The sequence below is a fragment of the Cynocephalus volans genome, chromosome 6 (assembly GCF_027409185.1).
Source record: "Cynocephalus volans isolate mCynVol1 chromosome 6, mCynVol1.pri, whole genome shotgun sequence".
NCBI lineage: Eukaryota > Metazoa > Chordata > Mammalia > Dermoptera > Cynocephalidae > Cynocephalus > Cynocephalus volans.
In genome coordinates this window covers 105757881-105771586 of record NC_084465.1, presented here as the reverse complement: position 1 = coordinate 105771586, position 13706 = coordinate 105757881, and positions in this window count along the sequence as shown.

Sequence of the window (13706 nt, the reverse complement as noted above, 5' to 3'; positions counted from 1 at the left end):
CTCCTCCCCCAGGGAGAGCATTAATCCATTCATGAGGGATCTGCCCCCATGACTCAATCAGTTTCCAACACTGCCACATTGGAGATCAAATTTCCACGTGAGTTTTGGAGGGGACAACACATCCAAACTCCATCAATTACCCAAAGTCCATAGTTTACATTAGGGTTTACTCTTGGTTATGTACTTCTGTGGGTTTGGACAAATGTATAATGACATTTATCCACCACTACAGTATCATACAGATAGTTTCACTGCCCTAAAAATCCTCTCCTCTGCCTATTCATCCCTCCCGTCCCCCCTAACCCCTGGCAACTGATCTTTTTACTGTCTCCATAGTTTTGCCTTTTCCAGAATTTTGTACAGTTGGTGTAATGGTTTAATTATGTCCCCCCCAAACTCACTGAAGCTTGAATTGTGTCCCCCATATTTTATGTATTAGAAACTTGGTCCCCAACTGTGACTGTTCACAGGGTGGGAAATTCTATTATGGTAATTGAAAGGTGGAGCCTTGAAGAGGTGGTTAGATTGCAGGACAGTGCAGTAGTGAATGGATTAAAAATGGTGGCCACGGGTGTGGTTCCGAGGGCTTTAAAAGAAGAGGCGAGGCTGTCTCTCTGCTCTCTGCTTCCACCATCTTGCAATGTGAGACTCCTGGGTCATTGTCACCACCAGATGGACTTTGGATTTCCCAGTCTCAGAAACTGTAAGCAATAAATTTCATTTTTCTTTATAAGTCACTCAGTTTCAGGCGCCGTGTTATAAGCAACAGAAGCAGACTAATACAGTAGGAATTGTACAGTATGAAGTCCTTTCAAGATTTCCTTCTTTCACTTAGTAATAAGCATTTAAGGTTTCTTCATGCCTTTTCATGCCTTGATAGCTCCTTTCTCTTTAGTGCTGAATAATAGTCCATTGTCTGGATGCATTTAAATATTTTTAAAGCTCTTAATACTGCAGTGTCTCTTAAGCGATCATGTCTATAGCTTCCCAAAGGGGAAAAATCAATTTAGTGGGTGTGTCCAAAATGACAGTGTATCTCCTAGGTAGATGGACTGAGTATTGTTTGTAAAACTTTTGGGTATACAGTTGTGTATGTGTTGGGGGGGGGGTCACAGTGCAAAGTGAGAGTCAGGGGTAAAATTTGGAAGCCTCTGGTTGATATGTCTGTCAATTTCACATTGTTTATCACTGAACCCTGCTGTACTGAAAGAAGTGTACAATAGGGGTAGAAAACAACCCTGCCTGGGAAGAGTGAACAGCTGGGCTTAGCACTGCCCTGCCAACATTTCTGGTGGCTTCTTTTCTTTTTCCTTTTCTCCTTCCTTGCTTCCAATTCACTTAACCTTAAAGTGTGTAATGTAGTGGCTTTCAATACATTCACGATGTTGGGTAAACATTACTTCTACCTGGCTCTAAAACACCTTCATTGGTCCCAAATAAAGCTTCATAACCGTTAGTAGTCACTCCCTATTCCCTTCTCCCCCCTACACCCCACCCCTGTCAGCCAACAACTGGCTTCTGCCTCTCTGGATTTACCTATACCACGTCTCATTTGAATGGGATCATATAATATGTGATCTTTGTGTCTGGCTTCCTTCATTCAACATAATGTTTTCAAGGTTCATCCACGTTGTAGTGTGTATCAGTACTTTATTCCTTTTTGTGGTTGAACATTATTCCGTTGTATGGATAGACCGCAAGTTTTTAATTCACTCGTCCTTCAGTGGCCATTTGGGTTGTTTATACCTTTTGGTTATTGTGAGTGCTGCAGCCATTTGTTCCCAGGTTTTTGTGGGGACACATTTTCAGTTCACTTGGGTAGAATTGCTAGGTCATATGGTAATTCTGGTTAACTTTTTGAGGAACTATCTGGTGGCTTCTTAAAGAAACGTGTCCTGATTACAAAACATAGTGAGTTGATGACATCACTTTCTGTCAGGCCAAGACAAATAGAGTTGGGCAAACCACGAAGGAGGGGGCTCCTGCTTGCTTGTCTGAGATAAGAGCTGTTTCCAAGGACCTTCTACAAACCCATCAGAAATCCCTTTTCATCTTTCACGTCCTTCACACATTTCCTGCTTTGCACATACACACGTGTTTCTGTGACAAAGTTGATCGTCAGCTGTTCTTTAGAACTGCAGTAATTCAGATGAGATGCTCTGAAAAGAAATCACCCAATAACAGCATCTCAACCAATGAACTTTATTTCCAAGCAGCTAACGTGAACCTCTCCCTTTTTGCCAATTAAAGCTTTCTCTTACCTTCTCTCAATGAATGCATTTGTGGCTTGCCATGGTATGCATTCCAGATTATAATCCTATTTCTATTCCCAAATAAATTCAACTTTTTGGAGATATTTTTCTCTAATGTATCTCTTCAAGCTTAACAACATCTAGCAAGGGCTACGCATTTGGAACTATCCTTGCATGGAAAACTTTGCCATCTTCTGAAGCAAAAGACCTGTGCCCTGGGCTTGACTGCCTTGACCCCTTGGCTGATCTGAACATCATTCAGTCTTTCTGGGCCTGCCTCCCACTGAGCCTGAAAAATGAGGAGGGGTCAGTGCCACAGCTCAGCTCCTCTGCATGGACCCTCTGAGAAGGGGCTAAGAACTTAGGTGTTACAGGAATGCTGGTCAGAATTCATCCCATTCTTATGGCCTTCAGAGCTCTGTCTTCAATAGTTACACTCTTTCCCCTCTACAGGTTGCTTAGCAACTGAGGAAAGAAAAGAAACTGAATGCTATGCTTGTGCAAAATAAGGGGGGATGTCACTCTGGCAACCCAAAGATAAGCAACAGGTGGCTGCAAGGCATCTGGGAATCTTCCACTTTCACAGCCTTTCTGTCTTTGCCTTAGCTCCACTTTTGTCTCTAAGTGTCTTATAAGCCTCAATTCCCTATGCCACCCCCTGGGGTTGCAGAGAAAGCAACTGCATAGCACTTGGATTGATACTCCACCCAATCCCTGTAAGTAACTACCCATCAATAACAATAAAAATAAACAACAACAGCAATAATAAACTCCTTGTAGACCATGTGGAGTTGACTGCTTTTTTTCTTCAGTCTCGGGATACCTTATCAGTTTGGTGAGCATTGTACCATTAGCTCATTATACCATCAGACTCAGGTGAACTCAGATGTCTTCAGGTGTTCAACTACCAGCCATCTGTTTACCTGTATGCCCAGCTTAGGATACAGGAGTAAAGAAGGAGACACTGTCCCCTCCCTTGTGGAACTGATGTTAGAGGGGGAGAGAGAGACATCAATGAGAAAACCTAACATTACAAATGGTTGCAAACCAGGAGGAAAAGTGCAGGAAAACAGCATACTATAGTGAGGGGCTGGGGGCACCTCATCTTCTAAAATTATGTCATTCTGACATTTCTTTCTGGTTAGGAGACAGTCTTTAGGTTTCAATGCCAGATGAGTCTGAAAGCTTCATTAGGACAGTTCGTCACTGTTCTGTGTTGTGTCATTTTATCTGTGGTTTCTCCCTCTCTGGGTGGAATCACTGGATTTCTTTCATTTTCTTTTGAAGAGAGGCAGCCCCCTGAAATAGAATCCTTTTCTCCAGCTGCCCGTCTCCTGACTTCCTGCTGATAAACAGGAAAGGTGAGGCTTCCTTTCAGTAAGTAGGTCGATTCTAGTGGGGTGCGACTCTGGGTACCAGCACATGGTTAATAGAAAATGTTGGATCTGCTCAGAAGGCTGCAGGTTTCTTCCAGGTGTTTGCCCATGAGGGTGGGGACCCCCTCTCGATCCTGGGGTCCTCTGAGCAGACTTCACCATCCTCAGTAAGGACATTTTGAAAAAGAGAAAGTGGTAGACATTTGACAGCCTGGATGTTTCTGTTGCTTTGCTTGCAGGGGATTCACTAGAGAGTGGGGAGGAGGACGTGTGGTTAAGAATGCAAGCTGCTCTTTAAATAGTCTTCTAAACTATTTGTATTTCTTGTTCACATCTGAAATTAAAGTGGCAGAAAAAAATGTTTATCATATGCCTGGCAGGGAGGTCATGGGCTGGGGTCTTGTCTTTTTGCATGTGCTTAAACCTGAACCCTTTGGCCAGTGGGGCCTCTGATCCAAGCAAGGTTCAGCAGCTGCCAGCACCTGTGCCAATCTAATTTCAGAATGCATTCTCCTCATCTTCACTGAGAGCCTTTCTTTGTGGTTGTACTGGTTTAACTTTCCCTGTTTTATTGTTTTTCCAATGAAATGTCTTTCTCCTCATTTTACATTCAGCCTGCCCTCTCTCTAAAGTCTTACAGAAGCTGAGGCCTTTATCAGTGATCAAGTGGCCTGCACGCCCGTGTGTGTCTGGGTGTCCCCACAGGTGTGTAAGCGTGTGTGTGGGTGTGTCTGTTTATGTGTGTGTGTGTGGTCTGGGTGTTTCCACAGGTGTCTGAGCGCGTGGGTGTGTGAGTATGTGTATAAGGGCACTTCAAAAAGTTTGCAGAAAAACAGAATTAAAAGATAATACAAATCTTTCTGTGAACTTTTTGAAGTACCGTCATATGTGTGGATATATGTGTCTAGGTGTCTGTGGTATGTGTGTGTGGGGGGGTCTGGGTGTCTCCAAAAGTGTCTGAATGTGGGTGGGTGTGGTGGTGGTGTGTGTGTGTGTGTGTGTATGGTCTGGGTGTCACCACAGGTGTGTGAGCAAGTGAGTGGGTGTGAGTGTATCTCCATAGGGATGTGTGTATGTGTATGTGTGTGTGTGTGTGTGTGTGTGTGTGTGTGTGTGTGTGTGGTCTGGGTGTCTCCATAGGAGTGTGAGCATGTGAGTGGGTGTGAGTGTGTGTGGTGTTTGAGTGGTCTGTTTCCATATGTGTTGTGTGTGGGTGTGTCTGTGGGTGTTTTCTGGGGGGGACTAGGTGTCTGTGGGGTGTGTATGAGGGGGGCTTTGGGTGTCTCTGTAGCTGTCTGTGAGCATCTGGCTGTGTGTGTGTGCGTGACTCTGTGTCCCTGCATGTGTCTCAGTGCATGTAGCAGAAGTGAAAGGGCCAGAGCTGCTGGAGCTGCCCCCTCCTGGAAGCCTTCAGTCCTCTGGCTTGGGAGCCCTCCAAGGACTTTCAGGCCAATCTCCCAGTGGGAAGATAAATGACTGTCCCCTTGCTGATCTCATGGACTGCAGGGTGTGAATGATTGTTTCTTCCACTGGAATACAGTGTGGAGTGGACCACGCCTGGCCTTGAGGACCTTGTCAATCAACCCATGTTAGGCCTCAGGCAGGCAATTCCAGTTAGAAAAGCTCTTACCGAATTCTCACAATAGGGCTGGGTGAGTGTTCTCAGCCTGAGCTGCACGTTGGAATTCCCTGGGGGAACATTTAAAAACCTCTGTGTTCTGGCCATTCCCCAGACCAATTGAATCAGAATCTGTCAGGATGCCACCAGGCATCAGGAGACCTGACCGCAGTGCCTGGGGCCCATGGAAAGGCTTTAATTTTATTATTTTAATCAGAAGGAGAAAAGCCTGAATATATGAATAATGAATCCATCCTGGATTATATTTCTCTTTATACCAATGCAGTCATAAAATATACTTTTTAATATGTTTTTATGGAGGAAAGGGGCTACGGAAGTCCTAAGGCAGCCCTCACTGGCTGGTGGTTCCAAGTACCCCCACGATGCTGGCTCTATCATTGATGTGGTAGAATCCACAGTGCCTCTATTCATTCATAAAGTGATTACTGGGTGTGTAACACGTTCCCCAGACACAGCAGCCAATAGGAGAGACAGACTCCTTGCTCTTGGGGAATCAAAACAAGAACTTGGTTATTTTAGGGTTGCACTGCATGTTACGATAAGGTGATCTTGTGTATATACGCTTCTTCAAATGTTGTCTTCACCAGTCCTGCCAAGAACGCTTCCAGATAGAAAGAAAAGCATCCTCACAACTTCACCAGTAAAGTAACAGAGCATGGGATAAGTGTGACTTATATGGGGCTAACAAGCAAATTAAAGCAGAGGGACTCCCTCTTGTCCTAAAAGGCAAGAGGGGAAGACTTTGAAGACATTTTTCCCCACTCTGACTCAGTGCCAAGTACTTTTCTACTCCTAGCCCCCTCCATAAAACTACCAGAGCCTTTTGCTCAGAGCTCCCTCAACAGTGAGACAAGCCCACATCTGGATAATCTGCCTGACCCTCAACTGGTGCCTGTTCCATGGGGGGAAGTGCAGGAGGGGAGTCACTGCTTTAGCCTATATCTTATACCAAGTCACAGCGAGGGTTACAGGTTTAACTCTTTCAGTTTTGGCTTGTTGCTGTAAAGGGCTGCTGGGGTTTGAATGTCCTCCCCCAAGCTCATGTTAGAACCTAACCCCCAATATGGCAGTGGAAGGTGGGGACTTTCAGAGGTGATTGGATCACGAGGACTATGCCCTTGTGAATGGATTGATCTGTTCATGGAGTAATAGGTTGATGGTTTAATGGGTGTTCATGGGTGTGGTTCTGATGGCTTTATAAGGAGAGTGAGTGAGCAGGTTAGCTCTCTCTCCCTTGCTCTTGTGATTCTCACCATGTGATATCCTGCATTGCTGTAGAGAGCCACCACCAAGAAGGCCCTCACCAGTTGTCTTCCCTGGACCTTGGACTTCCCAGCCTTTAAACTGTAAGAAATAAATTCCATTTCTTTGTAAATTACCCAGTTTCAGATATTCAGTTAAAAGCAACAGAAACAGATTAATACATGTGCTCCTCTGACATGTGATGGCTCAGCTTGCTCTCTCCCAGCTCATCCAAGCTTCTGACAACAGTGGAAACAGGTACTTGATCTTTGACTGTGAAATGGCATTGACTTATAAATAGCAAAGGTAAATTAGGAAGTAGGCCTGTGGATGGTGGGAAGATAATAACCAATCATTTAGGTCACCCTCAACACCCCTGTAACAGAGCTGCAGTGCATATCATGGTGAATGCCTGCCATGGGCAGGGCATGTTCTGTCATTGAATGTCACAATGATTCGGTAAGGTGAGTGTCCCCTTCTCCATTTAACAGATGAGGAAACTTAAATCTGAGAGATTAAGTTACCAGTCCCAAATTCCAAGCTGGGGCCTTAGATAGAATGTCAACCCTCCCAGACCCAACATTTCCTATCCTTTTCTGGCTTTCACTTTTTTCTCCTTAGCACTCACAAACTATGCATTTTACTTATTTTCTGGGAGGGAGGCAGACCCCATGGCCCACCTTCAGGTTCAATGATTTGCTAGAAGGATTCAGAGAACTCAGAAAAGCCATAATATTCATGGTTATGGTATTACAGGGAAAGACAGTCAAATCAACCAAAGGAAAAAGTGCATAGGGCAGAGTCAAGGGGAGACCAGACATGAGCTTTCAGTTGTCCTCTCCCAGTGGAGTCACATGGCAGTGCTTACATGTGTGGCAACATGTACAGAGTATTGCCAGCCAAGGAAGCTCACCAGAGCCTTGGTGTCCAGGGTTTTTATTGGTGATCAGTCATGGCCAAACTCCTGCATGGAAGACCTTAGTCTCTAGCCCCTCCAGAGGTCAAGCAGATACTACATGGCCCAAATCCCTGACCTTATATCACAATGTTAGCATAGGCTATCGGGTGTGCCCAAGGTCCCCAGGTAAACAAAGACATTGACATTCTCATCAGCTAGGACATTCCAAATGCTTAGAGGTTACCTTCCGGGAGCTGGGCAAGGGCCAACACTTTCTTTGGGCAAGGTTAACCTTACTGCACAGTACTCAATGAATACTGAACCTGGAGTCCTCCATAGTGGGGAGAACAAAACCAGAATTGAGTGATAGTGGGTGCTGAACTCCAGGTTAAGAGAAAATGGACTAGCAGGTAACTCCACTCTCAGATGCTGACTGATAGAGGCTCAGACAGAGGAGGCAGGGACTGAGAGGCTCAGACAGAGGAGGCACTTGCCAACAGGTAGTCCTCTTTTGGGCACTGATGGGAGGGATTGGGAAGTGGCCAGAAGGGGGTGTGTTGCTTCTATTCTCTGAGCCTTGACCTCAGACTGTAAGAGCCAAGGGGTGGGGAGTGGACCGGCAAAGTCTAGGCTTCTCTCTAGCTCTGAAATCCCCACTGCTCCGACTCTTGGTCCCTCGGGTCTCCTTGCTCTGTGGAGCCCAGGCTGGTGTGAAGGCACCTGGCAGGTATATGAGGGGTCCCTTTCGATGCTTTAAGGCACGTGGCCAGGAGAGTTGGACCCTCAGTCTCAGGAGAAAAGATGCTGAGCTAACCTCATGGATGACTTCAATGGGCCAGCTGCATCCTCCAGGTTTTCCTTTTGCTTGAAGGAAAATGAGTGATTCCAGGAGAGCATAGCTCACAGGAGACCTCCAAGTACCCTACAGAGTGGTGAGAATTTAACTTCATCCACAGAATATTTTGCTTAAAAGCAATGCAAGGATGACTATTTGATCTTTGACTGTGAAATTGAGTTTGTGACTCTTTGATTTCTGCTCCCCCTCTTCCATTTATGTGCTGGTTCTGGATAGACATTGCATGTGTTTAACATCCACCAGATGTTTTTTGAGTGCCTACCTGTGTGGGAAGGCCTGCAGAATGAATTTCTACAAGTGGAATTTCTGGGACAAAGAAAATGTACTTCCCCTTCCTCTGCCCAGCAAGCATTTATTATGGCCATAACATGAAGGTGTTTTCAGTGATACAGAGAAAGGAAGGTCTTTGGCCTTGAAAGTATTACACCATGCACATGAGCTTTATCAGACTTGCACCTGCAAAACATCCAAGTGTCTATTTCTTCTTTTTCTTTCTTTCTTTTTTTTTTTTTTTTTGGTGGCTGGCCAGGGCAGGGGTCAAACCGAGGACCTTGGTGTTGTGAGCACCATGATCTCACCATCTGAGCTATCCGGCCAGCCCCCTTTCTGTCTTCTTTTCCTTGAGAGCCCTATGTCCTCGTTCTTCACTAGTTCACGTCCAGACTTCTTGGCCTTTTTACTTAAAAACAACTTATTTTTGAATAAGCATTATATACCCTAGAACAAAATCCAAATGGTACAGTGAAAATGGACTCTCCCTCATACCTCTGGCCCCTCACCCCAGTTTTTTCCCCAGACAAAATCACTGTTACCAGTTCTGGTGGATCCTTCTGGAGAGTTCTGTACATTAACCAGCAAATACATGTATTTTCTCTCTCTCTTATGTCTTTTCTTTTAACATGAAATGATGGTATAAAAACACAGTGCTCTGCATCTTGCTTTTTGCACTTAACGATATATCATGGAGGTGATTGTTCTTTCCTACAGCTGCATACTTCTCCACCACGTGGATGTGCTTGTCATTTATGTAACCAACCAGTCCTCGTATTAAAGGACATGAAGGTGGTCTCCAGTCCTTTGCTATTATAGGCAGTGATGCTGTGAGTAATCTTGTAGATGTACAAGTATAATTGGAGGATAACATCATGGGCAGAATGGCCCCCAAAGATTTCTACATCCTAATCCCCACAACCTGTGAATATAATACAAGGCCAAAAGGAACTTTGTAGATGTGACTAAGGTTACAGACCTTAAAACAGGGAGCTTCTCCTGGATTATCTGGGTGGGCCCAGTGTGGTAGACTGAGTAACGGTTCCCCAAATACATTCACATTCTGATCCCAGAACCTGTGAGCATTACCTTACACGGCAAAAGAGACTTTGTAGATGGGATTAAGTTAAAGACTTAAAGATGGGGAGCTTCTCCTGGATTGTCATCCTGGTGGGTCTGATGTAATGAAAGTGGGCCTTAAAAGAGGGATGCAGGAGGGGTAGAGTCAAGAGAAAGTGAAATGATGACTGAACCAGAGATTGGAGTGATGCACTTTAAGATGGAGGAGGTGGCCATAAACTAATGAGCGTAGGAAGCTTCTAGAAACTGGAAAGAGCAGGGCAATGGATTTTCCCCCTCAGAGCCTCCCCAAGGAACCAGCCCTCCCAATACCTTGACTATAGCCCAGTGACATCTGTGCTGGACTTCTGATCTCCAGAAATGTAAAAGAATAAATTTGTATTGTTTTAAGTAGTAAGTTAGTGGTAATTTATTATAGTAGCTATGGTAGCACCCAACCTATCATATAAGCCCTTAAAAGCAGAGAATTTTCTCTGGAGTCAGCAAGATGGGACAGAAGGAGGTATTCAAGGCAGGAGAGAAACTCAACACCTCATTACTGGAGGGCGTCACATGGAAACTGGGAGAAGGAGTTTGGGCACCCTCTAGGATCAAAGACCAGTCCCCAGGTGGAAATGGGGACCTCAGTCCTACAACCACCAGGAACTGAACTCAGCCAACAGCCCTGAGCTTGTAAACGGATTCATCCCCAGAGTGTCCAGAGAGGAACACAGCCCACGGTCTCAGCCTTGGGAGGCTCTGAGCAGAGGACCCAGTTGAGCTGGCTGTGCATGGATTTCTGAATTTATGACCATTTGGACAGAATAAATGCAAAATTTAGCAGCTTAAAACAACACCTATGTATTGTGGTACTATGTTATGACAGCAGTATAGGTAAATAATGACAGAAATATAGGTAAATTTCTAAAAGTGCTATGTCATCTAGAAATGGATTAAAAGGTAAGTGCACATCAAATTTTAGCACATCAAATGTCCTCCTTAAAGGTTATGCCAATTTTTGTCCCTACAATAGTGAATGTAAATGCTTGTTTCCCTACAGTGTAGCCAGAATACTGCTTGTCACAATGTTTCATCTTTATCAATCTGGTAGATGAACAGGATGTCATACAGTAGTTTTTTAAAAACAATTTTATTGGAGTGTAATTGACATACAAGGAACTGTACATATTTAAAGTTTGCACTCTGATACATTTTGATGTATGTTTATATCCATGAATGTATCACCATTATCAGGATAGTGAAAAGTGTTCCTCATCATAATCCTTCCTTTCCACATCTCCCCAGACAACCACTGATCTGCTCTCTGTCACTATAGATTAGCTTGTATTTTCTAGAATTTTATATAAATGAGGACATACAGGATGTACTTTTTTTCTGGCTTCTTTCACTCAGAATAATTATTTTGAGGTTCGTTCATAATGGATACAAGAGCAGTCTGTTCCTCTTTATTGCTGAATAGTATTCCATTGAATGGATGTACCACAATCTGTTTACCCATTCACCCATTGAGGGACATTTAGATTGTTTCCAGTTTTGAGCTATTACAAACAAAGCTGCTATGTGTATTCATGTACAAGTCTTTATGTGGACAGATGCTTTCTCTTCTCTTGGTAAACACCTCAGAGTGGAATAGCTGGGTCAGACAATGGATGTTTAACTTTTGAAGAAAAAAAACTTGGTAGTTTTAATTTGCATTTACTTTATGCCTGAGGTTGAGCATCTTTTAGTATGATGAAAATCTATTTATGTGTACTTTTCTATGAGCAGGGTGCTTATATGCTTTGTACATTTTGTTCTTTTTTTTTTTTTTTGGCTGCTGGCCAGTGTGGGGAACTGGACCCTTGACCTTGGTGTTACAAGGCTGCACTCTAACCAACTGAGCTAACCGTCCAGCCCTGTTTTGTTCATTTTTGAATAATCTGTCTTTCTCCCCAACTATATATGATGCTCTTTTTATCATATGATAAATCTTGTGTGTACTTGGCTCCTTTCTGGTGCCTCTGTTTTCCACTTGCACACAACATGGAACTGGAAGACACTTCACCAGTAATTTACAACCCCTTCATCTTGCCAAAGAGTAAATGAATCTAGAAAGATCAAGTAACTTTTCTAAGGTCACACAGTTAACCAAACAAGCAAGCAAAGATATTAGCTCATTTCTCTCTCCCCTTAACCCCCTGGCTTTTCCAGCCTTACTAATAATCAACAGAGAGCAGGTTTCTCTCTGTTAACTTTTTTATTTCAAAGATAAGAGATGCAGCAGTAAGGGGTCATCAAGGTCAAAATCATATGTGAAATCTTCTACCCAGTCCAGAAAAAGCTCAGAGTGCCTCCTACTGGTCAGTTCTTCTCTGCCATGGGGGTATCTGTGGCCCTCACACCCACTTTTCCCAGCTCTGCAAAATAATACCATCTTTTGATGGTTTAAAAGGAAAGCTTCTCCAACCTGAAAAGGCTATGTACTGTATGATTCCAACTATGTTATATTCTGAAAAAGGAAAACTATGGAGACAGTAAAAATATCATTGGTTGCCAGGGGTTGGGGGAAAAAAGGATGAATAGGCAGAGCCCAGAGGTGTCCAGGACAGTGAAACTACTCTGTATGATACGATAATGGTGGACACATGTCACCGTACATCGGTCCAAACCCACAGAATGTAAGGCACCAAGAGTGAACTCTAATGTAAACTAGGGGCTTTGGGGGACCATGATGTGTCAATGAAGGTTCATCCATTATAACAAATGCACCACTCTGGTGGGGGATGTTGATAACGGGGGAGGCTATGCATGTGTGGAGGCAGGGAGTATAAGGGAAATCTCTGTACATTCCTCTTAATTTTTCTGTGAACCTTAAAAAGATTCTGTGAATCTTAAAAATCAGAAGTCTTCTTAATTTTGGTAATTCTGGCCTGAGTGTGATGGGCTTTAATTCATCCTCTGGCTTAATTCATGTTGACCAGAAGCTCCATCCCCAGTTGCTGGCAAACCCCATCCTGCACATCCTCTTAAGGAGGAAGCAGGACTTTCTTACTTTTGGTGGGAGGAAGAGGAGGTGGGAAGCTGGGTCTATGTGAATGGTTTGTCTAGGAGGGTCTGACTCTGTGAATCAAGACCTTGAGTCCAGGTGCTATATCACACCAGCTGACCAGGGTTTTGGCCACGAATAGACATGAAGAAGTGAGGCCAGGGGTGTGGGGACCCTTCCCTGGCAGACTCCAGTCTTCAACGGCAAACCCACTGGTCATCAGAATGGACTGGAGTGAGGCTCCCCTCCCCTAGTGGTTCTGATTTTCCAAGCCTGGACTTGGACCTGGGAATCTGTATTTATAGTAAATAACCCTGTGATGTTGCTGTGTAGACTGGAAACTATCACATCAAAGATTGCAAGGTTTTTGCTCAGGTTCCTGACTTTGAATGGGGGTGGAGGTGGGGAGATCCAGGCCTGTGGGCAGAGGCTAGAATCTCCTGCAGGAGAAGATGGAGAAATAGTTATAACCACCGAGCAAAGCTGCTAGAGTTAAAAGAGCAGGGACTCTGGAGCCAGAATGGGTCCAAATCCTCATGATCTGTGTGACATAGGGCAAATGACTTAACCTCTCTGTGTCTCTACTTCCTCATCTGTACAATGGGATAATGCTAGTTCCACCTTGCAGGGTTTTTTTTTGGGGGGGGGGGTGGTGATTGAATTAGTTAATATACAAGAAGTGCTTTGCCCAGTGCCCTATGCAGTTTCCTAACAACCCCTGAGATGTAGTTTTAAGCTTTTCCCTACAGCATTTAGCAGCCACCCCAGAACACATCGAAGGCCCCTAGATAGCTGTGAGCTGAGGGGCCTTTGAAGTCTTCAGTCCTGTGGGTCAGGGCTTCTGAGCTCTGTCAGTGAAAATGTCTGAACTGGGGGGAGGGGGAGAATTATTAGTTTCAAAAATGTGAAAAGAAAATGTCCCAAGTCTAAAAGCATAAATGGTTAAGTTTCTATAAAACATGAGGTGTGAAACAGTCAACTGTGTCTTAATTTGACTCTAAGAAAGTTCTATTAGAAGTACATTTGACTCCCACTACTGGAAGTCAGTATGTTGAAGAGATCTCTGCA